Source organism: Talpa occidentalis, unplaced genomic scaffold (assembly GCF_014898055.3).
Source record: "Talpa occidentalis isolate TD23 unplaced genomic scaffold, MPIMG_talOcc4v2.1 talOcc4.15, whole genome shotgun sequence".
NCBI classification, from domain to species: domain Eukaryota; kingdom Metazoa; phylum Chordata; class Mammalia; order Eulipotyphla; family Talpidae; genus Talpa; species Talpa occidentalis.
The window spans coordinates 83645807-83670141 of record NW_023601543.1 but is presented as its reverse complement, the minus strand read 5'-3'; the positions used below and the strand labels follow the sequence as shown (position 1 = coordinate 83670141).

General features: G+C 42.1%; 1 pseudogene; it reads right to left on the bottom strand.

The window, feature by feature from the left end:
- Positions 1-380: 380 nt before the first annotated feature.
- LOC119245749 (protein phosphatase 1 regulatory subunit 14B-like) overlaps positions 381-24335 on the bottom strand; it is a 37929-nt pseudogene continuing 13974 nt past the window's right edge.

The window sequence follows — 24335 nt, the reverse complement described above, 5'->3', positions numbered from 1 at the left end:
ATTAGCTCCACTGTTTACATCACCTCATTTGAGCCTGTGATAATGTCTGGAGAAGTGTTACTTTCCCCACTTTGCAGATACAGAAAGTTTTTGGTTGTATTATGTGACTTGCCTAAAATTTCTCAGCTTGCAAATGCTGGTGGAGTATACATTAGAATCATCCTATTATTACTTTTATTAGCTCACACTACTTCAAAGCCAGCAGCATCCAGTATACCTGCTCAGACCACCTCTACTTTTTATAATTCTCCCTTTAAAAGATGTATATCTAGGAAAGACTGGTTTACCTAATAAGAAAAAGGTAAATTGAATAATGACATTTATTACAACATACATATCAGTTATATATCAGAGTATTTTTTTTTGCACCAAAGGCATATCCTAGCTTTATTAAAGGGCCCGCACCGCAGAGTCAATATAAAAACACAAAAAGTCCCATCAGTTTAATGACAATAAAAAAACCCAAAAATGGAAAACTTGTAGGGGCAGGGAAAGAGGCCCCTGGGCCAGGGGCATGAGGAGCCCTGCTCACGGCACCAGGCCTGGCCGCAGGGCTCCCTGGTATTGCTGTTGCTACGAGGTTGGGGGGCAGCGATTGTTCTCTGGGAGCCACCGTTCGCCTGGGTCGAGGACCCTTACTTCTTCTGGGGTATGCTCAGCTTCTGCATGCCCCGGATTTTGTACAACAGGCCAGAGATGAAGGCCTCAGTGGGTTTGTAACAGTCAACCAGCAGCTCCTTGACCCTGGCAGCCCGGGTATCGTCACTCTCCATGTCCAGGAGCTCATCCACATCTATCTCCAGCTCCGGGATCTCCTCTTCCTGGCAGTCGTAGAGGCGCGTGAGCTGCTCCAGAATCCACTCCTCCAGGTTGAGGCGCTTCCGCAGCTCCTTGCGGTCGTACTTGACCGTGACCTTCCCCTGGCGCCTCACGGGGCCCTCGTCGTCAGCGCCGCCCAGGCCTTCCCCCGTCGCCCTGGGCGGGCTCTGAAAGTAGACGCGGGGCCCTGGGCCGCCTCCGCCGGGCCCGGGGGCCGGGGCCGCTGTCCACCATGGCGGCCGCCGGGGCCACGTGCACCCGCGGGGCCCCTCCCTGCGCTGCCGCCTCTGGGCCGCCTGCCGGCCGGCTCCGGCCAGGGCTCGGGTTAGCGCGTGGGGTCGGCTCCGCGCAGTTCAGCGGCGAGGGCGGCGCTGGGGGCGCCCAGGGGCAGCTGCAGCATGCGGAGCCCCCGGTATATATCAGAGTATTAAATGAAAAAAAACCTGAAAGGGGCCTCCCCGGTGGCGCAGCGGTTGAGCGCTGGGTTGCGAAGCTGCCCGCAGCCTCTGCAGCGCCGGTTCGATCCCCGGCTGCTCCCCGGCCACCAGAGGAGGGTCCCACAGGGCGCGCAGACCTCTCCTGCCACCCGCTGCTCCCCTAAGCAGTGTACCTCGGTCCTTCTGCCTGCTCTGCTCCCCGCTCTGGCTCTGGTGAATATTCTCTCCCTCCCGCGCTTCTGACTCTACCCAGTGCATCTATAAACAAAACAAACAAACAAATAAATAAATAAATAACATGCCTCTGTAAAAAAAAAAAAAAAAAAAAAAAAAACCTGAAAGACCAATGAGAAGAAATAGATAAGCATGGTAGGTAGTATAATGGATGCCCCAAAATGTCTACATCCTAACTTCTGGAACCTGTGACTATGTCACGGGATGATTAAGATTGCAGTTAGAATTATCTACAAGGAGATCACTGAGTAGACCTACTGTAACCATAAGGATCCTTAAAAGTAAAAGAAAAAGAAAAGCACAGCGAGATGCAGCGTTGCTGACTCTAAAGGTAGAGGAAGGAGCCACAAGCCAAGGAATGTAGGCCTCTCAAGGCTGGAAAAGCAAGGAATCATTCTCCCCTGGAGTCTCCAGAAGGGAATGCAGCCCTGGCCCCACCTGGATTTCAGTCCAGTGATACCCATTTTGGTACTGTGACCTCCAGAATTGCTGGATAAGCAGTCTCTGTTGTTTTTAAATTGCTAAGTCAGTAGTAATTTTTTATAGTAGCAAATGAAAACTAGTAAGAGTAAGTCAACATGGGTTACACACTTGAGGATCTATCCTGCCAACATTAAATGATATGGTAAGGTCTAAGTGTTACCGTGGAAAGTATTTAGGGTTGACATTTAAAAAGCAATATATATACATGTATATACAGTGTGGTTAAAACTGTTTGGGAAAAAAAACCCAACAATAACAAATCCCTCAGTTAGTGGCTATAAAACCTAGGAGAAAATTCACAAAAAATGTGAACAATGACTGATGTGAATGGTAAAATGATGTCGGTTCTTTTAACGTTCATGAATTTTCCAAATTTCCTTTCATGGGACTGTATGGAGAAATACTAAAATTTTTTAATTGATTTATGAAAGTAAAATTCCCATTCACAGAGCCTTGGCGGGATATGTTGCCCAGACAGGACACCATCCATTAGTACCTCAGTGGTAAAAAAGCAGTATTCCTTCCCACCTTGTCTAGGTAGTCACATGGAGAAATAGTTCAGCTTTTAGCAGCTGGTGCCAGAATTCCTCTACAGGGAGAGACTTGCCTTCATTGGGAAGTTGAAATGCTTTATCAAGTTCTCTGGAGAGAAGGAGATCCTCGGGCCTGAGTGTTGAGCCTGTGCTCAGATTTCACATTTGAGCAGAGAGGGAGGAACAAGGGGACTGCAGCTGCTTGGGACTGGACTTCGGAGAAGGTGGACTGGGAGGATGATATTTGCAGGAAAACATAAACCAACCAATATGCTGTAGATCGGGTGGCTCCCTGTTACCCCCCATCTTTAGAAAAATGGTTACCTGTTCATGTTCAGCTGTATTTCATAGGAAAACTGAGAGGAGAACAGCAGAAACCCTTCAGATCTGGGGGGAGCCCAGATGTCTAATGTCTGCAGTGTGTGGCAATACTTGTTGCCAAAAATGTGGAGGTGTAGCAGTGGTGACTGGCATGCATGCCTGTGTGTGTGCGTGCCTGTGTGCAAGTGTGCGTGTACCACATACACATGTCAACATTTGTATCTACTTGTGCCCACTGGGCTGGCAGGAGTTTTAGGAGCCTAGATTTTGTGGTCCTGAAACTTGGGAAATTGGTACGATTTTGAGGATCTTTATAAGAAGAAATTGACATTATGTTACAAATTCAAAGTTAGGTACAAAAATACAAACATGTATTTAGAATGAGAAAAAAGATTACAACAAATTGCAAATATAAAAAAGCTAGCCAAGACCAAAAGTATCACAAAATCTATAAAATGACATCTTAAACTGCTCCCTGCTACATGGCCATACTACTTTCTCTCTATTTTTAGTTGCATTTTAATTGATTATCTCTTCAGATGGCAATGATTTTATAATGTTTTCTGGAACAGGAATTAAGAGATTGAGTCTTTCCTCTATCTAGCAAGATTGATTAAATTTTATAAAAATTATCGATAGTTAAGAAAGATTTTCAGCTTCCCAATTCATTTGGCAACTGAAATGACCTTCACTGCCAAAAATGTCATACAAATTTCTAGACTCCATTCCCAGTTTGGAAAACCTATCAGGTTTCCTTCATGGATGAGCTCTTAGATTCCAGGCCATTTCAGTTTCCTTAACAGTGATTAATCTTAAAGATTCTTTAAAATGATGACACTCATTAAGGAATGTGTCATTAATGCCCTGGCTTAGCGATAAGATATTTTGTGTTAACTATTGTCAATATTAGTATTTCTTGTCAAATTAGTGAGATTGTATTCTTCAAATGTGTCTATTTTTCATTAACTGAATTAGCAAACAATCCAAGAGTCTATTCATTGCTTCTATTCAAAATCTATTTTTTCCTCTTCATGTATTATTGATTTTATTAGTATCTAACAAAATTGAGAGAATCTTTCCATTAAAATTCATTTCTTTATAGTAGTATAATTTCTACTGATTTCATGTATATCACATAATTAATATATCACAATACAGTGAAATGATATGTATGATACACTTATATATCATGTGAAAATACATATCATAGGAAGGATGTTGCACATATATATATCATATCACTGTAAAGGGGGCTTATAATTGTTTATCCCGAGCTGCCATAATCTATTTCTATTGGGAGAGAACTTCCTTTGCACATGGGATTCCTAAGGGCTACATCTTCTACTTAGAATTCTAGTTATCTCATGATTGGAAGGTTTTCCAGAAAGTTGCTGGCTTTCTGTATGTCAAACTTTCTTTTCCCCTCACTACCCTGAATCTGACACTCCTAGGTGTGACAGCACACATTAATATTTTTCACCTCTGGCCCTAAATGTCATGATTCCAGGTGAGTTATCTCAGGAAATGGCGGAAGTATTCCAGAAAGCTACTCCTATATCAGGATGCTGACTAATGACTTAAAAATACGGATAAATCTCTCTAAGCCCAAATCCTCCCTAATTCAATTTCACATTAGTCAGATTTCAAAAATGCCACGGCCAACTCTGATGGGAAGTCACACTGGAGAGGCAGCAGCCTTGACTAATCGTGGGGAAAACATAATTTGCAAATTTTACAGACACAATCATGTGATGAACACATTGCCTTGGAAGGGGCCCCGGTATGTCACAGAGGCCGACACCTCAGTAGCTTCTTTTTTTACAGATATAATTTTTAATTATTTATAATAATTAATTTTTTAATATTTTTATATCATTGTTCATGTTTAAACAATATTTGCTTCCTCCCACCCCCTCAGGTGGAGTCCCCATAGAGTTTCCTTCCCCAAGGCACCCGTGCACCATCACCTCAGTCCCCCGTGCTCTTCCCTCCCTCCCTCCTGTCCCTCTTCCTCCTCCTCCCCTGCAGGATGTCTCTGATTTATAATTGTCTGTTTTTGCTTTGTTGTGTTTTGTGCTGTTATCATTTTTTTACACCGATGTCTTATCTGGTTTCCCAATATTCCTGCTACAAGTGAAACCATCCGATATTTTTCTTTTTCCTTCTGGCTTATTTCACTGAGCATCATTCCTCTAGCTCCATGCACGTTGCTGCGAATGGCATGAGCTTATCTTTTTGGATTGCTGAATAATATTCCATGGTGTATATGTGCCACATCTTCTTGATCCAGTCATCTATTTTTGGGTGTTTGGGTTGTTTCCAGGTTTTGCCTATTGTAAATAGTGCTGCAATAAACATAGGTGTACAGGTGTTCTTTTGAATCAATGTTTTTGTGTCCTTTGGGTAGACCCCTACGAGTGGAGTTGCCAGGTCATATGGTAACTCCATTTTTAGTAGACTGAGGAGCCTCCAGACAGCTTTCCATAGTGGGTGGACCAGTTAGCTTCTTAATCAATCCATGTCAGAGGACAAGAGTAGGTAATGGGACAATGTATTCTACCAGAACTTTCTCTATTACTGAATCCATCTATGTTTTTGCCTATGCATATTTTTAATACATACTCATACATGCCAGGTCTCTTTCACACATTGCTCTAACATCTCCAATTAAAACAGCAATGCCGGAACCACAGTTTAAAGCTATCTAATAGAAACAAATTTTCAGCAAATCATTGTCCTTCCTAAATGAAGCAAGAGTTTTATTTCACAATCTGACAAAGAATTTCTTATTTGACTACTTCACTGAAGCTAATACATGGCTAGGAATACAGAGGGCTTTGAAGGAAATAAAATTATTTCTACACTACCACAATGTTAAAAGTTTCTGCTTATTATGAAAACAAGAGTTCAAACAAAGTTAAAAGAAGCAACCAGAAAATTTTTTGAAAAGGAGTTAGTCTTTTGAAGAACAGTACTTGCTAGTTTGAATAAGATTAGCTTTTCTTTTTAAATCTCATCAAGAAGGTTTTATAAAATGAATCTAGATATATTAGTCATTTCTATATCTTTCATCAGTGGCCCAAAAAATCTTAATAAAGACTCTACTGACATGAGTAAATCCATCACACTGTGAAGACTCTTTGTGTGGATTCAGAGTAGAGAAAAAAAATTAACCTGTGTCCGCCTGGTTCTTGGTGAATTCTTTGGCTCGTGTGTGTGTGTGTGTGTGTGTGTGTGTGTGTGTTTTACACACAACCCAAGCAAACACTTCCTTTTCAAAATATTATGATTCTCGTTATCTCTGTTGCACCAGGGCAGTTGTCAGCATTCTAAAAATAATTTCAATCCTATGGAGTCAGAGTGTTTTTAGTTACTGCTGCACAAACAGTAGGGTTTCACAGCAGATCAATTATGAAATACTGTCAAAGACTCAGAATGTGATGGAAACATGAAAAATGCTTTGGAAATTAGGATAATGAAACCTGACTATCATCAACTTCTACCGTAGCTGAAGGATAAAACCCCTGGTGTCAAGGTTGATCTTAGAGGACAGATACAAGGTTGATTCCCTTCTCTCCTCAACTTCTTTTTCTCCTAGTTACCTGTTTCCAGCTACCTTTTTTCCCCTCCACTACTTTAATGTCCACTTGGATTGGTTTTAACCCTGTGCTTAACCCCTTCTCTGCTGGCCTCCACCAAAAATCCTAAACCTAGGTACAAGAAGCTAGGGAGGCTCTAGGCAAAAGTTACGCCTACATTATTTCCTTCTTCTTTCTTCCCACATCACCTGCTTTTTGATTTTAAATTTTTGGATAGCTGGATTGAAAGTGCCTCCCTTATTTGTACATATATTCTGACCGGTAAAAACAATTTATTCTACTACTGCCTTCAGCCATGCTAAGTTAACATTTCCAGTTTGAGTCATACTTACTAACACCACCATGAGGACTGGTTACTGAATCCTAATAATTACACAATTCTTATGAAGCTTGGTGGTAAAAAATTAATATTCCTGAATACTACCTAAGGAAGGTAAAATCCACTGCTTACTACACATATTCATGGACTGCAGGTTAAGGACCCGTGTTGTACTGAGTGTTAATTAGTTCTTGCTGCATTGAAAAAAAAGAAAACATTTCTCAGGCGCTCACAGCCCTAGCATCTATTTCATCATGCACAGTTCTGAGGGTGAGCTACAGCTTGGCTGGGTTGTGGAGGGGGGCGGTGTTCAGTGGGCTTGGCTCGAGGCTGCAGGCTGGTTTTACGTCTCCACGTTTCTTCATTCCCCTTGGCAGCAGCTACTCAAGCCATATTTTCCTCATGCTGAATACAGAAGCCTAAGAGGTGAGATTCAACCACACATGTGCCCTTAAAGCTTCAAAGCTCCAGTCAAGCCTGCAAGCTTCCCACTGGCCGAGCGCAGAGTCCAGAGGCCAGGGTGCGACTCTGTCTCCACCACGGCCAGGCAGCGCCCGGGGCAGCGGGGAGAGGGAAGGGTGAACGGCACTCATTCAGTCTTCCTCACTGGCCACTTCTAATCTGTCTGGGACTTGATTTCCCCATTTGTAAAATAAAACACACACACTCATTCACACACACACACACACACACACACACACACACACACACACACACACCCTCTTCCAAGAGTTTGTTAAAAACAAAAAGAGTCCTAAGGTTGACACCAGAATATGTGTATCTGATCCCAGCCGTTAATTCTTTGTTTTGTATTTGGGAGGAACTTTTAACTTCCAAGCTTGTTTTTTCATCTTCTCATTAGGGAACAATACAGTTGGCTTGATTGCTTAGTTGTTCAAATATCTAGTTCCTTTCCTTTCATATCTGGCTTTGGGTTTTTTAAAAGGCAAAAATGAGGAGCCTTTCACGATTGGGAAAATACAGCAACAGGGGCTGGGGGTGCTATAAGCTTAAGGATGCAAGGCCGTGACAGCCTCAGGTAATAAAGCAATTCCTCTGAACTGCTGGTAAACACAAGGCAGGTATCTGTAGATGGTAACAGATTATCTTCACATTATGTTCCTGTTTTAATTATTGGTCCTTTTCTCGAGTCCCTGTGAATAATAGTACTCATTGTGAGCCTGAACTTTGTAGAAAAATGCCACACTGCTATAATTGTATTTGAGAGACACAATATTATTTGAATAGGCATTTCAATATTTTTCAGACATTCTGTAATATTACCAGGACTCAAAGTCTTTGAATGATGCAAACTTTCTTAACATGACTCATCACATTTAAGTGTAGGCAGGTTGATTGTGGGCATATTTTTAGCTCCTTTTGGTAAATTAAATTGGATTGTGTTTTTCTGTGTTCTTGGATTTTCCAAAGCTTCAGTAATTTCTGAAATCTAAAGTCTACTTAAATGGAAGCTTGAAAATATGCCCACAGATTCTTTGGTTTTGATTCCTTTGAAAGGTGAAGTCTAATTCCTCTCCCATTGAGAGTGGGTTGTGCTTAGTGCTTCACTTTTAACAGACAGAAAGTGACAAAAGTGATGGTGTGTGGCTTCCAAGACGAGGTCATAATGTTAGGGGGAAGGGGAAAAGGATGTCCCAAAGCAAATTCCATATAGGCTTTGTGGACTCCACCCCCTAACAATAAGGCTTTCTGGCTTCCTCTTCCTCTTTCCTTGATCACTCATTCTCATGGAAGCCAACTGCCATGTTGTAAGGACATTCAAGCAGCCTACAGAGAGGCCCATATGCCAAGACACAGAGGCCTCCTGCCAACAGCCATGTGAGCACACCATGCTGGCAGCAGATCCACTAGCCCCAGTCAAGCCTTCAGATGACCACAGACCTGCTAATGTCCTGTCTACAATTTCACAAGAGACCCGGAGCTAGAATTACCCACTAAGCTGCTCCCAAGTCCCTAGCCCACAGAAGGTGAGAAAATAGATGCTTGTTGCTTTGAGCCACTACATTTTGGAGTTGTTGTTCAGTAGTAGACAATAACACAGCTTATCACAGAACTTCACTGCTGGAAAACTATCTTGAAAGCTTTTATATTCTGACCATGAAGTGCCCACCATAAGACAGTCTGAACTACATGGGAGGTATAGAGTGGTGAGGAAAACAAACCCAACCTGCCTTCAGGTAGCTTACAATCAAATTCCACAAACACATGAGAGAAAAGGAGATGAACATTTGGGATGCTGAGGAAGTTACTTAATATTACTTATACTGGATTTATGAAATAGATAATAATATCCACATTAAGGGTTGTTATGCCATTGAGAAGTTCCTAAAGTACCTGGCACAGAGATGTCACTGACAAGTGCTTACTATTATGATTACAGAGGAAGATTTTCACCATTCCTGGTTTTTTGTTCAGACTCCAAAGCCCCTGCATGATACCAAAAACACATAATCACTGCCTGTGTGCAGAAGGCAGCATTTTCACTGATAGTGAAATTAGAAACATTACTAGAAAAAGAAAAGGTCTATCTCAAAAGCTTATAGGGAAATTATGGTACATTGGTTTAGATTTGACTCATGGCCGATCATAAGCTGGTGTGGAGATATGTTATCTAAATGCCTATCATACTAGGCATTTAGAACAATAAGCCAAGTTGCCACATGGATGTGACAACATATTGAGTTGCTATTAGCCACTTTGTCAAAAGATAAAATAATATTTCTTATGCTGGACCATGTGTGCAATATTTTATTCCAAAGCAATCCTTTTATTTTATTTTTTTTAAAGATTTACTTATTTATGCATACAAGAACCGGGGTCCAGGTCATAGGTGTGGGGGGTGAGAGGATTCACCAGAGACAGAGTGGGGAGCAGAACAAGCAGACTGACAGAAATACACTGCTGAGGGGAGCAGTGGGTGAGACAGGAGAGGTCTATCTGGCCATGTGGGTTAGTTCCCTGGCTGGGGATAGAACTCATGCCTCAGTGGCTGTGGATAGCTTATAGTGCTGACATTTAATCCCCTGTGCCACCAGGGGGGCCCTAAAGCAATTCCTTTATAATTGAGATAAATAATTATCCATCATCACATCACAGAATCCAAACTTACCCGGGGCCACCCTTTCCTCAATTACATTGTTTCAATTCCATCACCTCACTTATGTTGGTTCCTTAAGCTGTTGGGACATGTGGACACATGTCCACTTTGTTTATCCTCTTCTACTCTAATGTTCTGGCAATTATTGAAAGAAAAAGGGAGCCCAGAGCCTAAAGTTTAGGTTGACAATCAGCAATCTGAAGAGCCCAAATCTATGTAATTGAAGCACAATGAAGCACTGTGAACAAAACAGGTATTTCTGACCAGAGCAGTTCTACCTCGCTGCCAGTTTCCTTAGACACTCAATGGGGGCTCCTGGATTGCTGTTGTTATGGCAACCATCACTATAGATCACACAAAAACCTGGTATTGAAATGCACCAGAGGCACGAAGCATACATTTTTCACATTTTCCCCAAGTTCGTTTTTTTCATGATTTCGTGCCACAGTCCAACATGAAACATTTATTTGAGCTTTAAAAATTCAAAAATACATATTCTCCCACATTGAGATTTAGAACCAGCTCCTGTGACTGAAACAGCAATTCACCATCAAACAGGCCTAACACCTTGCCAACAATTCCACTTTCTTACAAAGAGAGAAGGGGGAGGGCTTGCTCTCGGAGGACTTCTGCGGAGCTCATCCACACCACTCACTCCCTGATCTAAGCTGAATAAGCTTTCGGTGTGGAGACTGTCAGGAGACAATGTGGGGAGATTTCAAATGAGGTGTGACATTTTTGCTTCTATTCCACAAGGAATAGATCAGTGTTGAAATCCACGTGATGCTCTCTGTTTAATTCAGATGGTAAAGTGGTTGCTCCTCCCCTCTCTTCTTCAGCAGCTGGAAGGTTGCAGCTAGCAGGGTTGGGCAGTCAGAGACCCACCGTTCTTATGACCAGAGTTGCTGGCATTCAGATAATGGGATGATGACTGCAGCTTATAGTTAAATACAGGGCACTAAAACAGATGGGAGGGCCTCCCCGGTGGCGCAGCAGCGGTTGAGCGCTGGGTTGCGAAGCTGCCCGCAGCCTCTGCAGCGCCGGTTCGATCCCCGGCTACTCCCCAGCCACCGGGAGGAGGGTCCCGCATGGCGCGCAGACCTCTCCTGCCGCCCGCTGCTCCCCTCAGCAGTGTACTTCGGTCCTTCTGCCTGCTCTGCTCCCCACTCTGGCTCTGGTGAATTCTCTCACCCTCCCGCGCTTCTGACTGTACCCAGTGCTTGTATAAATAAATAAATAAATCTTTAAAAAATAAATAAATAAAAATAAAACAGATGGGAGAAGAAGCTGTCAATAATTTAATTCAGGAACTACCAAGGATGCCTCCCAGAAAGAATTCTGCATTCAGTGTTCATATCAAGAGGAAGATCCACATCCATTTATCTAACACATTTAATTCACAACGCTCTTTCTCTTTCTCAAGGGAAAGATTATATAACTGGAATATCATCACCAATGGAAGCAGGGCACAGAAAAAACTGTTGTTAAGTAAACTGCTGACCTGGATTGAATTTTTGCAAACATTTTTTCGATGTAAATTTAACAGGGTTTTTTTTTTTTTTTTCAGTATTAATATTATTTAAATATTTCTTGCCAAGAGTAGACTATAAAAGATTTTGTAAGGAACGCAAAGATTTGGACATTTAAATCTGCTTTTCCAACACCGGAGATAACTGGCTGGCTGCAATATTCTTGCCTTATTTATTATTATTATTGTTGTTGTTGTTGTTGTTGTTATTAATGGAAAGCCCATTCCAATCAATGAAAATCTTGTTAGAACATGGCTCACAAGGATGGAGAGATGTTCTTTTAATAGTTACTCAGTTCTGGGGTCAAATTTATGAACTTTGGAAATGGAAATTAAAATAATATTTCTCTAAAGTAAAATGCTCTTGAACAGAAAATAAATTGGATGGAGAAGAGCATGCCAGGTGATGGCTGAAATTCAAATACCATCAGCCACCCCCAGCTTCTCTCCTTAAAGAAAGATCAGAGAGAAAAGGCTGCAGCAATTCCCAATCAGTCCACCTTCCAGGACTGAGTGAGTCCTGGAAGTGAGTGAGTCCTTCCAAGTGAGTCTGGAGTGGACATGTGGTGGAGCCAGAGAAAGCTGCCCTGTGCCTGGACAACTAGCATCTCACTTTCCTCATGAGACGTCATGTCAGCCAGGCCCTGATTCAATGGGCTCTGTGTTCCTGCTGGCTCTACTGAGCCAGGACTGTGCTCTCCAGACCAGGGCACCCAACTCTGACACCAACTATGAGGCCTTTGTTAAAAGGGGCACAATGAACCTGAACTTGGGACTTGAGGAAATTGTATGTTCTCTGGGCCTAGGGAGTATTTCATGCAAGTCAGTCAGCTAGTTGGAGACGCCATTTCACAAAGCAAAAGGGGGTGGGTCCTCCCAGAGAGAAGATGAGGCAAGGCTGTGAAAGTCCCAGCAACTGGGTCATTGCAGGAGAAATATCTCCATTCTCTGAGGGCAGTGCTGAGCGTAACAGAAGAAATTTCTATTTGAAGTACGGTTCATCGTGTCTTTTGGTGTTTCACTGTATTATTGCTTATCTTAGAAGTTTTAGATTAAATTTCAAAGCTTTCTGGTTTCAGCCAGTTCTGCAGTTAAAGTCAGGAATGTGCTTTCTGTTTCTTTCTTCTAGCTCCATCTGCATGTGAAGAATTAAACACACAGGAGGGAGAGATCATCCAGTTCCTTGCTGCTCAGTGTGGTCCCCAGACTAGCAGCATCAGCGGCCTCCAGGAGCCTGTGGGGAACACACAGTTCCACGCTGGTGGCTCAGAACCCGCGTTTAACAGAACCCCCAGGAGATTTACCTGCATCGTCAAGTCTGAGAGGCAACGACCCAATTAAGTAGTTCTCAAAGCTGGACTGGCAGCAGAACGACCCAAGAGGGGGTGCCTATCAGACTACAGATTGCAGGGGCAGTATCCTCAGAGTTTCTGATTGAGTAGATCTGAGATGAAGGCCCAAGAATTGGCATTTCCAACCCGGTCCTAGGTGAGGCTGACACTGCTAAACTAGAATCACCTTCGAGAAGCAGTGCTTCTATTCATTCACCTGGCCTTGCTAGGGCAACACATCTCAGCCTGCCCTTCTGTGGCTGTGTGCAGTCCAGCTCTCTCCTGGTTCCTCTGCATCCAAGTGTCTTTCCATAGTCCGTGGAGTCAAACCCCATGGATTTGGAGTGCACTCTTCAAATTGGGGTCCTTGAACCAGCAGCGTCAGCAGCCCCTGGGAGCTCAGGAGCAAGGCAGGCTCTCCGGCTCCACCTCAGATGTGGTTCAGAATCTCCATTTTCACAAGACCCTCAGGCTAGCATTAAGTGTGTTGAAGCCTAAGAGAAGTTCTAGAAGCATATGGGGCCCCTCTCATGGCTTCCAGCTGATAGTGAAGCTTAGAGAATGGAGTTGTTAGCTCCAGATCGGGCACTGGAAGCTGGAACTCCTGAATCTCGAAGCAGTGTTCCCACTCTCGCAAATTCCAGCCTTACCCCAACGACTTGACTCCCCACCTCAGGCCTAGACACTCACTGAGGCCCACTCGCAGTTTGCAGTAGGCTGGGAGGCACTCAGTGCATACAATCTGCCTTCACAATGAACTTGCCTCCTCATCTAGAGTTCACCAAGAAACAGATGCCCCCAAGGGGACAGAAAGGGTTTCTATACCTTAGGATTTCCTTATTTGACTTTTTGACTGTTTCTTTTGGATGTTCACTTTGAGGCTCGACATGAAACCTCGTGGGCAGGAGAAGAGTAAGAAAGAGAAGAGATGGAGGCAGAGGCCATGCAGGGCAGAAAGATTCCCACAGGGGAAGAAAGGAGCTGTTCTAAGCAGCCCAGGAGAATGACTTGCTCACAGGGGACCGGTTTCTGTTAGAACAAATAGCGCAGCTGAATCCCCACCACAGACGTCAGCCCCCTCAATGTTCTGGGGTGAGATTCTTTGGGAACAAAGTACTGTTTGGGAGTCATTACCATTTGTAGCTATTTTACTGTACGAACCAAATAAAAATGAATCCTTCCTGAACATTCTAATGAACAAAACAATACCAAGTGATTTCAGCAGCCTTGGGAAAGCAGTATTGTTTTTTTGCATATTTATGAATAATGCCATCTGAAAAAAGAGTCTGACGGGAAATATAAAATAACCAGATTTCTTTGATAAAGAATAAAATTCTGGCAACTGTCAGCCTCCATGAAGTGGCCCATAAGTTTCAGGCTAATTTTGTCATTGAACTTTACTGACTAAAGGAGTCTGCTTTCATGTCAGCAGACACCATGGAGCAGGACTACTTTTTCTCTTCTTGAAGCTGAAGAAGACAGGAAACACATAAACAAGACATCGTCCCAAATACCACAGCTACAAGATTTACACTACCCATTATAGTTGAAATCAATCTAGTGATATTCACTTTATAGCTGGAAGAAGTTCAGGAATGGGAAGTAATTTATCCAAGGTCATAGTCAGACAGACTGGGGATAGGCTTAAAATTTAGATCGCCTGTCTGCAGCCTCTTGATATAAAACATAGACATAAAAATAATGAGTTCCAAGTAAGAGATAGATTTTAAATTTTGAGTCTTCATTTCCCTACTTAACTGTATTTTTTCTCTCCCTGGCCCGCAAGCACTGACATCTCCTTCATGCTGTGCCAGGGTTCTGTCCATGAAAACAGAAGCAACTTTGGGAAAAATAGATTTCAGTTAGGCCCCAATCAAAAACTCACTTCTGACATTGAGCCTCCAGTTCAAAACTGGGCAGAACTCCCCGGGAAAATCCACAACTCATTTAATGAACAAGGACTCTCAGAAATTTGCCTTCTCCCTCCCCAACTCCCAGATACAACTCCAAAATTCAACAAGATATAAAAATCAGCGATGGCTTCTAAGGAGGGAGATTTTTGTCTGGGAAGGAAGAACTTTCTGGAGTGAAATTAATGATCCATTTTCACTGGTGTTTGGGTTAGCAGGTGTGGTACACACTTGTCAAACTCATAGAATGGAACATTGATAATTTGTTTCATTATATGTTAATCTTATCTAAAATAAAATCTTGTGTAATAAAACAAACTCACTAAAAAATATTTGGAACAGTTAATTGGGTTAAGAGCTAAAAATGTTCAGAGTTGCATTTTTTTCCAGCTCTGTCATCATCTTTATCAACCACAAAATACAAACATTTTTAACCACTTCTGTAGAAGGGAATGGATGGAAGCTTTCAGAAGCCAAAATCTGTAAGTAGTGGGTGTATGTTCCGGGGCAACTGCTTTTCTGCTGGCACTGCCAGGGTGCTAGATCTTTGTCCCTGAATGGAGCAGCCTTCCTTTAGTCGTCAATCCTTTCATAAAAATAGTTGCTAAGCAGGGAGGCTAAGGGGGAGTTGTAGACATGTAGAAACTCTGTCATCAATTTCCTGGCGAGAACCCCAAGCAGGGGTTCTCTGAGGTCTTCCCTCTAGTAAATGTAGAAATGGGTCCCAAATCTTGCAGGACAAAAGGCCCTGCCTGCTTCTAGATAAAATGGGTAAAGAATAAATTTCATTAAAATTTGAGAGTCTTTACTCTGTTCCATTTTGACTACCACTTGGTTTGCCCAATTTACCAACATGGCTTCCTTGTTTTACTTGGATATAATGAAATATTTCAAGCACAGAAAACAAAGAATAATACAAAGAACAACACATCCAAGATCCAGAATCCAGGCTGTCGAACTGCTTCATTTCCAAGTACTAAAAATGTGGGTTTATTTATTTATTTATTTATTTATTAAAGACTTTTGATGGCTGTGCATAGCAACTTTATTCTTTATTTTTAAAGATTTATTTTATTTATTTATGCGTAGAAGAACTGGGGTGTAGGCCAGAGGTATGGAGGGTGTCAGTGAGAGGATTCACCAGAGACAGAGTGGGGAATAAAACAGGTGGATCCACTGAAATACACTGCTGAGGGGAGAAGCAGGGAGACAGGAGAAGTCTGCTGCACCATGTGGGTCACCTCCCTGGCTGGGGATCCCACTTGTGCTGCAGTGGCTGGTGATAGCTTGATAGCATTGAGACTTAACCCTTGCATCACCAGGGGGGGCCCTGAAAATATGTTTTAATTTAAACTGTGATTAGTAATTAAAATATTAGTAACAACATAATTCAAATGAATCAGAGTTTTCTTATTAAGATTTACTCTGTTGCCTTCTCCTCACCAGGCATTTGGGTATAATGATTGGTGACTGAATACCACTCCCATCTTCCTAAATGGGTACAGATATCTGAGTTAGTGACTGCTCTCAGCTTTTATAATTTATACTTAGATTTTTTTTTATTAAATAGTATTATTAGTAAAATAATTGAGGTACATCTGTTTTCCCATTGCAACAGACTCTATAGTCTAGCTTCTTTATAACTATTCTCTTCTTCTCTTTTTTATTTTTTTTTAAAGATTCATTTATTTATGCATACAAGAGCTGGGGTGTAGGCCAGAGATGCGGGGGGTGAGAGGATTCACCAGAGACAAAGTGGGGAGCAGAACAGGCAGACTGACTGAAATACACTGCTGAGGGGAGCAGCAGGGAGACTAGAGAGGTCTGCTGCACCATGGAGTCAGCTCCCTGGCTGGGGATCGAACTCATGCTGCAGTGGCAGGCAATAGCTTGATAGCACTGACTTTAACCCCTGTGCCACCACAGTGGCTCCAGAATGATTTCTTTTGTGTCCTGACAACTGTCAACAAAAAACAAACTTTCTAGTATTTCTAACTTCTTCCTTCTTCACTAAAGAGATAAGGAGGTTAGGTCTTCCCAGTACGCACCCTCACAGCAAGACTACATTACTCTGCTGATTAGTGATGGTGAACATCTTTCCATGTACCTATTGGTCATCTAGATGTCTTCTCTGGGGAAATGTCTATTCAGGTTCTCTGACCATTTTTTAATAAGATTGTTTTATTGCTATTGACTTATTTGAGTTCCTTATCTATTTTGGATATTGATCCCATAGTCTTTATAACACTATTAGCAATTCAGAAGGTCTAAAACAGAAATGCATGTCAGTAGTTCTCAAATTTTTCAGTCTCAGAAATCATTTAGTCTTAAGAATCATTGAGGATGCCAAAGAACTGGTATTTATGTGGATTTTATAAATTGATGTTACTGTATTAGAAATTAAAGCTGAGAACATTTTTGAATACTTATTTATAAATTCACATAAAATAATAAAGCCATTCTGTGTTAACATAAGTAACACATTTTAATGAAAATTACTAGTTTCTAAAATAAAAAAATAAATTTACTAAGAATAATGGCATTGTTGTACATTTTTGCAATCTCTTTAATGTCTGTTTTAATAGAAGCAGCTGAATTCTCTTACTTGCTTTTTTATTCAATGTATTGTGAAACACTGTTTTGGTTGAAGAATGTGGAGAAAAACCCAGCCTCATACAGCTATGTAGTTGGAAATGGGAGGAGATTATTAATAGCTTTTCAGATAGCTGTGAATGTTCTTTTCTTTGGTACTATGCCAAGTAGAGATAAGTGGTAATTTCTCAAAGACAAGATACATTATGGAACTGGAAACCATAAAATGAATCTTTCATAATCTGTTACATTTGTGAAACTCATTGGATGATTTTGCATTTTGAATAGATATTTTTTACTCAGGCATGATTTTTTACTGTCATGTGTTGGTCATTAGGAAAATACTGATTTGTTGAACCCTGAAGATCTTCCTTATATTTTATAACTCTCACTCATTTATAATACCAATGATCTCATCAGAGAAGTCTTAGAGTGTTGTGAAACTGTTGAGCTCATGAGGGCAGATTCAAGTTTTCTAAAATTCTAATTGTCAGTTGAAAATTCAAATTTTATGATTGGCAGCAAATACTATCATTGTTTCTTTTAAAGTCACAGTCTCATTTTTGAGATAATGTCTGTCTAATCCCCAAGTTTGGAAAAGCAATGGTTGTTGGCTGTCCTTTCAGATTACAATGGTGTTATCTGGAAACAGCTGATAGTTTAGTTGGCAACTCAAATATCAGCACCTCTGTCACTGAGTGCTTTCCCTTAGGACAATATATGAATATTGCCATGCAGTAGAAATGATTCAGGCATACTTCTCATGTCCTCACACAGAATTCAAAAAGATTTATGCTAACGGGTTGAAATACAGTAAAAGTAATCTCATTTTTTATTGGCATTTGCGGTTCCTACAAGTGGTTAATAGTGAAAAACACAATCAACACAGGAACAATTTTGTGCCACTACCTTGATTCATATTTGAGTATAGCCATTTTACTCCTCATTGCTTTGTAACACTAATACAAATGTCAACACAGTAAAAAAAGATAAATACCATGCTCAAGATATTGAGAAGAGCTTGGACTTCACTGAACCTCTCGGAAGACCCTTAGGGACCCACAGTGTCCCTGAGATCCACTGATGAAAACCTTTCAACAATAGCTTTTTCTCCTTTAGGTAAATTGAGTGTCAGAATTTTACATATATGACATTGCAGATGAATTTAGCATTATTTGATTCATAAATTGTAAATGCATACACACTGTAAAGTGCTGGCAATACAAAGTCTTTGCCCTCATGGAATTTCTATTCTATTGGGTGAGACAAACTACAATCCAATAATCACAGAATTATAAATATATAGTTGTGATAAGTACTATGAGAAAAATAGTAGGGGCAGTGCACTTAATCTGTGAGTTGGGGGTCAAGATACAATGTTTCTGAGGACTTAATATTTGACATAATTTCAAGGATCAGTAGATGTGAGCAGGTGAAAGAGGCAGTGGTAGAGAATATCCCAGGCAGAGGACCCAGCATGTACAAAGATCCAGAGGTCAAAGGGAACTTGGCATGTTCAATGGCACCTCTTTGCATAAAAGCCAGAGTTTTATGATGTCAGATGTTAGCAGATTTCTGTGTATTCTGGCCCATTCTTTCCACTCTGGTTTTATCTCCCACCATGCTCCCTCCCTCTCAAAGCTGTCTTCCCTACAGACAATGAGGTGGTAAGACACCTTCAACAGAGAAGAGGAGTTTTGAACACTCCCAGCCTAAGTCAATAGTCCCCCCAGGGCACATCTGGAACACCCACTATGCATCAAGCTCTCTTAGATGTATCCTCAGGCATGTGCTCCTATTAGGTTTCTGGTAAGGTCATTGTCCCCACTTTACAGGTGGGGAGGCTCAGAAATGTGGATATTTGCCAAAGATCACACCATTCCCTAGAATTCAAATCAGGCTTTCTGTAGTATTCTTTTTGTTTCTTTCAGTTTTATGAAGGTATAATTAACAATAAAATTGTAATATATTTAACCATGCTATGTTTTTCTTAAAGCAACTCAACAATATTTCTAATACAGATGTTTCCAGATTGGGGAGGGGGATAGTTTCATGAAGTCTTTAAGATTCTATTGATAACTATTAATCTTCTCCCTAGCAAAATTCGCATTTACACACACACACACACACACAGAGAGAGAGAGAGAGAGAGAGAGAGACACACACATGACTGTCCATTTCTAGAGGTTTTTAGTTTCCTTGAGACACACCTAAGAGATTGAAATCCAACATTAACAAGGCTTATTCTAGAGCCTTTGAAAAGCTATCACTGGTGTTTTTAAGTTTGGTCAAAGGTGGATTTTTTTTTTTTAAAGATTTATTTATTATTTATACAAGCACTGGGTACAGTCAGAAGTGCAGGAGGGTGAGAGAATTCACCAGAGCCAGAGCGGGGAACAGAACAGGCAGACTGACGAAATACACTGCTGAGGGGAGCAGTGGGTGGCAGGAGAGGTTTATGCGCCATGTGGGACCCTCACCAGCGGCTGGGGATTGAACCGGCGCTGCAAAGGCTTTGGGCAGCTTCGCAGCCCAGTGCTCAACTTGACGCTGCACCCCCAGGGGGGGGTACAAGGGTGGATTTTTTAATAATCACATAAAAAAATTAAGTACCTTAGGTTTTCAGGTTAGCAATTGGTTACTATTCACAACCCAGCTATTGTACCCCTAGGTGGAGACTAAAAAGTATTAACAACAGGTGTTGAAATAAAACTGTGTACATGCATGCTCATAGCAGCACTGATGCTTATTATGGGCATTCTCATGGAGACAGTGGAGTTCTCTTGATCTCAATGACTTCTAATGGCAAATGCTGAAACAGCCCTGACAAGAGGGTTCTGGAACTCTATAGGGAAATCAAAGGACCTCAGTCTTGTAACTTATTGATTCCACAAAGACTACATCCCATTAGGCCTTGGGGCATGTATATCATGGAGCTACAAACCGGACTTAACCCTTTCATGTCCAACACTGTGGCACATGCATACTGGTCAGCTTGGTAAAGAATGTGTATGCTACTTGCAACGTAAGAAGAACATGGTCTACAAAGTAGAAAATAAGCACATTATTCTCATCATTTTTCTGTAGCATCTCAAATTATTCTAATAATTGTCTCATCAATGACTTCATTGCAAAGCAAGATTTATTTATTGATTTTCATTCATCTCTTTATAGAAAGATTGGTCCTTTTTTATCTTGCAAGGGAGACATTGGCTGATGGATATGTTTCATTTTCTCTAGTACTATCCTAATGGTGAGACAACAAATACTTTTTAAAACAGGCATGCTCTGGAAGGAAAAGCAGAGTCTCCCTTTTGGAAACCTCTTCCTCCTTGAAGCAGGCACTGTGGCATAAAGTGGCCGCATATTTTTGAGTATCTCCCTGATTACCCCACAGAGAAGCCACTGCTCAAAACTCCCTTCACTCTACTTACTCACATTACCTTCGAAAGCACCACAGGAAAAACTTTAGTATTTATTTGCTGCAAGGTTTACTCCCTGAAAAAATTGTGCTTGGCCTCTTCCTGGCTGCAGGAAAGTGTCACGGTCAGGAGCCACCATGCTGAGTGCACTGCTTGACAGTCTGGGGGCTAAGTGGGAGGGTCATTATAGTCCTTCTATCATGAGTGGACCCAGTGCATCTGTGCCAGGATGAGAGATCACTTTTGAGGCCAGGAGCACTGGCTTACATGGACTCACTCACACTGAGAGTGCCAGAAAGAGGAAGTCACATCTCTCTTCATCCAGGATCTGGTTGGTCAACCCTTTCTGGTAACAGTGCCCACTGGTATGAGGCTGCCAAGGCCAAGACTTCATGTTTGTGACTGGACAACTATTGCTACAATAGAAAGTAATGTATTTGGAAAGAATTAACAAATACACAGGGGGTTGGGTGTGAGTTTCTCAGTCTGACAACGGATTCTGTCCCAAGATCGTTGTCTGGAAACATCTGTTTCAAGCCATTCTGAGATACAAAGATTGTGGGGACCCACCACATGGTTCTCCTGAAGAATGCTTGCCTCACAGTCCTGACATAAGAGATGGCATCTGGACAGGGGAGGAAACAGAAGTGATCTTGGAATCACACCCTCTTCGAAAGGAAACAAAACAAAACAAAACAAAAAACCATGCTCTTTGATGTTTTTGAAAGGTTTCTTCACAGCCTAAAAAGCCCCCAAATTCCCCCTTGTATTCATTTTCTTTACCCTTCAGCTAGTCTCTCTGTGGCCGGCCCCTTCCATGGGGGTAGCATATTTGTGAAAGAAGAAGCTGGCATTGGGGCATGATAATTAATCACCCCCCTGACCTTTTTAACTTCATCAGTTTTTCCGCCAATGCCTTCTCCTCATCACGGCTCTTAGCCAGGGCACACCAAGCATTTAGTTATCATTTCTCCTAGTTTCTGCCTTCTGGCCTTTTGATTATTCTCCTCTTGGCTTTTTGCCAGAGATTTAAGCTCCACAGTGGGCTCTTCTTGCCTACATAAAACCAGTCATCACCCATTTAAGAATTCATCTTCTGTGATTTAATTGGCTACCTTGACATAACTCAACATAAAGCCATTTTATGCTTGAAAATAGTAGACGTTGTAAGCACTTTGGTGGGCTTGTTACCTCATATGCAGCTCTAGCCTGAACGGATCTGATTTTCCATGTGTCCTTGCATTTGGGAATAAACTGGCAAAGAGCAGTGATTATCACTTTGCTGCTTAAATCTGCAGGAATTTCATTTCATGCCACGTTGCATCATTACCCCATGATTGGCAGCTCCCGAAATCTCCCGTTCCTGGTGGTCACACCCTGTGTACTCCCCTCCTCTTGAGTGAGGGCTGGATTGAGGAACTTGTTGTTGGCAAGGAGAACATGGCAGAAGCAACGGCCTATCACTTCCAAGGTTAAGTTCTAAAGATGGCCACTTCAATTTTTCTCTCTTGCTCTCCTGGCTTGTTCTTTCTGATGAATCTGTAACAGGGTGGTCCCCAGGAAAGGGGGAGGTTCCAGGTTTCCTGCCCCACCCAAGGGAGGGTGGAGCCGAGCAGGGAGAGGAGAAGCTGAAGAGGAGACTGAGGAAGGAAGCAGGATGGAGCCAGAAGGAGACCTGGAGGAGGCGCATGGAGCCTAGAGACACGTGAAGAAACTGCGCTTGTCTTTTGGTCATGGACTGGGTGACACAGATGTGGGTGAGACCCGTGGGGAGGGGACCATGGCAGCTTTTATCTTGATGTTGATTTTGCTCTTTTCCTTCCGGGCTTGTCTGGTTGTTTCTGACCCTTTTCTGTGGGTCCCCACTGGAAGATGCCTTAGACTTGTGGCAGGCTTTGGGGCCTTGCTCCGGGCCAATCCCATCTGGATGGAATTTTACCCACGTGGGGATGGGTCACTTTGGGTGCTGGATTTAGAAACTAGATTCTTTGCCTTTCCTGTATTGTTTCCTAGTTGTATTAAAGTTCCTTCCCATTAAAGTCTCATGTTTTGTGTTGATACAGCGGATGGCAGAACCCATTTAGAATAGGCAGGTTTGCGGGGTTTGGGCTGCCCCTCTCCCTGCCCTGTAACAAAGCCACATGCTATTTTATGACACGCTCTATGGAGAGACGAGACAAAGGCCAGTGCCAGCAGCCAGCAGAGCACCAAGGCCCTCAGCCCAATGGCCAGGAAAAATTACATCCTGCCTGCAACCACTTGGGTGAACTTGGAAGAGACTCCTCCCCTAGTTGAGACTTGAGGTGACTCTACACCAACACCTGAACTGCAGCCTGGGAGAGACCCTGAGCCAGAGAAGCTGGCTGAACCACTCCCACATTCATGCCCCATGTGGCACACACAGGTTGTGTGGTAACAAGCACTGCTGCTTTTAAGTTGTTAGGTTCGGGCAGTTACATGACATGTACACACCAGGCCATGTGCACCTAGGACAGTGGCATGTTATTGTATCATTAAAACACACTGAAAAGAGAGTTAAAGTTGAACCCCAGCTCCCTGAGGTAGTGGGACAGCAACTGGCTACCAGTTCTTCTTCCTGGGGCATGGAATAAAATCTACTTGGAACATGGAAACAGGAAATTCATCTTTTCTAGGCAGAAAACAAAAGGAGCCCCAAATACCTATAATCTGCCCAACAGGGGAGGGGAGATGCAAGCAGAAAACCAAAGAAAGGCGATGTGAATATTCATATTGGGCTAAGTCTCCACAGCACAGCAGGGGGGGGGACTCTGTGAAGGAAAAACCCCAGGTTCAAAGGAAACCAAGGATTCAAGGGATGAAATGGTGATTGTGCTTTCAGAGGATAACAAAGCCATTTATTGTGCCTCCCTCCCCCCACATTCCACCAGTTGGTCTGTTTCACAGATGGTGAAAATGGGCAATTTGTGAAATTTTTAAGCTTGATTTTCAGGCTACAGAAGTAACATTGTTAAGGCTGCTTTTAAATCACCTTTACATATAAAAGATCTCTAATTTGCTTGACTGACGTCTAAAGTCAGCTGTCTTCAAAAGCTCTTTCAACAGATTGGTCACCTGGGGGCTAGAGCACAGGGTCTGTGTTACTAAATTTCAAGCGCATCAAACCTTCCCACTGTCTTTACTATTGTTTAGAATAATCATATGGATGAAATCATAATTCATAGTTCAGTTTCAAAAAAACCATATTCATCATATGTGAACCATTTAGAGATCATTTAAATAACTTAATATTGTATTGTAAAATATATGTAGAATTTTAAAGCAATAAAGATTTGAGTCTTTAAAGAAACAAATAAGTATTCGCATTAAGTCTGAACGAAATGTACAGTTTGCATATTAGACGATCCAAGAAGCACACAAAAGAGCTGCTGAGTGATGACTGACATTCAACCCGAGCTTGGCCCACAAGTCACCAGTTGTAGAATCATTGGGATGGGAAACAACAGAAATACAGAATCTCATGTCCCACCCAGAATCTACCTTTTACTAGGAGCCCTGGGTGACTGGCACACACATTAAGCTTTGGAAAATGGTGTTCTAGCATGAGTAGAGAGTAGCTCTCTAGATGGTGTACAGTATATGTAATACAAGCGTAGTATCGTTGATTGCTATGTAGGATGTCGTAGAAATAACAGCATATTTCTATATAG